Genomic DNA, 2500 nt, shown 5'->3' with positions numbered 1-2500 from the left:
GCCGTCGGACTCGGATGCCTCGGTGGTCCTCGCGTCCAACCGAGCTCCAGCACCCGGCTTCAAAAAGCTCCGGACCCCCGGTTTCGGAACGAGCGTTTCCTTGTTATCCCCGAAGCAAGCGGGAACTCGCGCAGCGGAGTTGCCACACTAATTTCCACTGGGAGCAATGAGGGGTGAGCTCGGACGAGCCTCTCCGCCCGTCCCCCCCTCCCCGGGGGGTCCTTCGGACGGTACGGGGCCGATCCCTCTCCCCTCTAAGAACCAATGGTTTTTTCTGTGACAAAAACCACTCGCAGCAACCTGGTTGATCCTGCCAGTAACATATGCTTGTCTCAAAGATTAAGCCATGCAGGTCTAAGTGCACACGGAAGGTACAGTGAAACTGCGAATGGCTCATTAAATCAGTTATGGTTCCTTTGATCGCTCCACACGTTACTCGGATAACTGTGGTAATTCCAGAGCTAATACATGCAAACGAGCGCTGACCGGTCCTCTCTCGGGGGGGCCGGGATGCGTGCATTTATCAGACCCAAAACCCACCCGGGGGGACCCGCGAGGGTTTCCCCCGGCCCTTTGGTGACTCTAGATAACCTCGGGTCGATCGCGCGCCCACCGCGGCGGCGACGTCTCATTCGAATGTCTGCCCTATCAGCTGTCGATGGTAGCATAGGGGGCTACCATGGTGACCACGGGTAACGGGGAATCAGGGTTCGATTCCGGAGAGGGAGCCTGAGAAATGGCTACCACATCCAAGGAAGGCAGCAGGCGCGCAAATTACCCATTACCGACACGGTGAGGTAGTGACGAAAAATAACGATGCAGGTCTCTTTCGAGGCCCTGTAATCGGAATGAACGTATCCTAAACACATGGGTGAGGACCCATTGGAGGGCAAGTCTGGTGCCAGCAGCCGCGGTAATTCCAGCTCCAATAGCGTATATTAAATTTGCTGCAGTTAAAAAGCTCGTAGTTGGACTTCGGGAGTGGGCTGGCGGTCCGCCGCGAGGCGAGCTACCGCCTGTCCCAGACCCTGCCTCCCGGCGCCCCCCGGATGCCCTTGGTTGGGTGTCCGGTCCTCAGGGGTCCGGAGCGTTTACTTTGAAAAAATCAGAGTGTTCAAAGCGGGCACCAAACTCGCCTGAATGCCTGAGCTAGGAATAATGGAATAGGACTCCGGTTCTATTTTGTGGGTTTCCTGAACCAGGGCCATGATTAAGAGGGACGGCCGGGGGCATTCGTATTGCGCCGCTAGAGGTGAAATTCTTGGACCGGCGCAAGACGGACGAAAGCGAAAGCATTTGCCAAGAATGTTTTCATTAATCAAGAACGAAAGTCGGAGGTTCGAAGACGATCAGATACCGTCGTAGTTCCGACCGTAAACTATGCCGACCCGCGATCCGGCGGCGTTATTCCCATGACCCGCCGGGCAGCGTGCGGGGAAACCAGAGTCTTTGGGTTCCGGGGGGAGTATGGTTGCAAAACTGAAACTTAAAGGAATTGACGGAAGGGCACCACCAGGAGTGGAGCCTGCGGCTTAATTTGACTCAACACGGGGAACCTCACCCGGCCCGGACACGGAAAGGATTGACAGACTGATGGCTCTTTCTCGATTCTGTGGGTGGTGGTGCATGGCCGTTCTTAGTTGGTGGAGTGATTTGTCTGGTTAATTCCGATAACGAACGAGATTCCTTCGTGCTAAATAGTTACGCGGCCCCCCGCGGTCGCGGTTAACTTCTTAGAGGGACCAGTGGCGTATAGCCACGCGAGATGGAGCAATAACAGGTCTGTGATGCCCTTAGATGTCCGGGGCTGCACGCGCGCCACAATGGCCGGGCCAGCGTGTGCCTACCCTACGCCGAGAGGCGCGGGTAATCCGCTTAAACCCGTTCGTGACGGGGATTGGGGATTGCAATTATTCCCCATGAACGAGGAATTCCCAGTAAGTGCGGGTCATCAGCTCGCGCTGATTAAGTCCCTGCCCTTTGTACACACCGCCCGTCGCTACTACCGATTGGATGGTTATGTGAGGTCCTCGGATCGGCCACGCCGGGGCTCCTTCGCGGGGCCTTGGTGCTGTGCTGAAAAGTCGATCGAACTTGATCATCTAGAGGAAGTAAAAGTCGTAACAAGGTTTCCGTAGGTGAACCTGCGGAAGGATCATTACCGGGACTTGGGTTGGTAGTGTCTCCCAGTAGGCGCGACTCCCATTTCCACAAACAAAAAATGTTCAAGCCACGGCCCGACGTTGGGAACTACAGGGATTCCCTTCGGCCTTTTAATGACTTGATCGAAAAACGGTGTCCTGAGCAAAAAACGTGTTTTACGGCCAAAGGGAGACGGGTACCTGGCCCCCGAAGTCCGTCTGCGGGGTTTCTTACTCCGGAGGCGGCTCGGCGGCGCGGTTTGATGACCCCGAGTTCGCTTAGGCGTTCCGGGGCGCCCGTACCCGCGGCTGCCGTAAAACATTATTTCAAACCGTCACTTTTTGTGTCTGTTGGTTAC

General features: G+C 56.1%; 1 non-coding gene across 1 annotated transcript; it reads left to right on the top strand.

Annotated features, from left to right (window-relative positions):
* The first annotated feature begins 297 nt into the window (after positions 1 to 297).
* On the top strand, positions 298 to 2161 carry LOC125798601 (18S ribosomal RNA). The gene has a single exon (XR_007437394.1). It is a non-coding gene; the product is annotated as an 18S ribosomal RNA (ribosomal RNA).
* Positions 2162 to 2500: the final 339 nt, after the last annotated feature.

Source organism: Astyanax mexicanus, unplaced genomic scaffold, assembly GCF_023375975.1.
Source record: "Astyanax mexicanus isolate ESR-SI-001 unplaced genomic scaffold, AstMex3_surface scaffold_63, whole genome shotgun sequence".
Classification (NCBI taxonomy): domain Eukaryota; kingdom Metazoa; phylum Chordata; class Actinopteri; order Characiformes; family Acestrorhamphidae; genus Astyanax; species Astyanax mexicanus.
The sequence above is the reverse complement of the archived record's forward strand: the minus strand, read 5'-3'. Positions and strand labels throughout refer to the sequence as shown.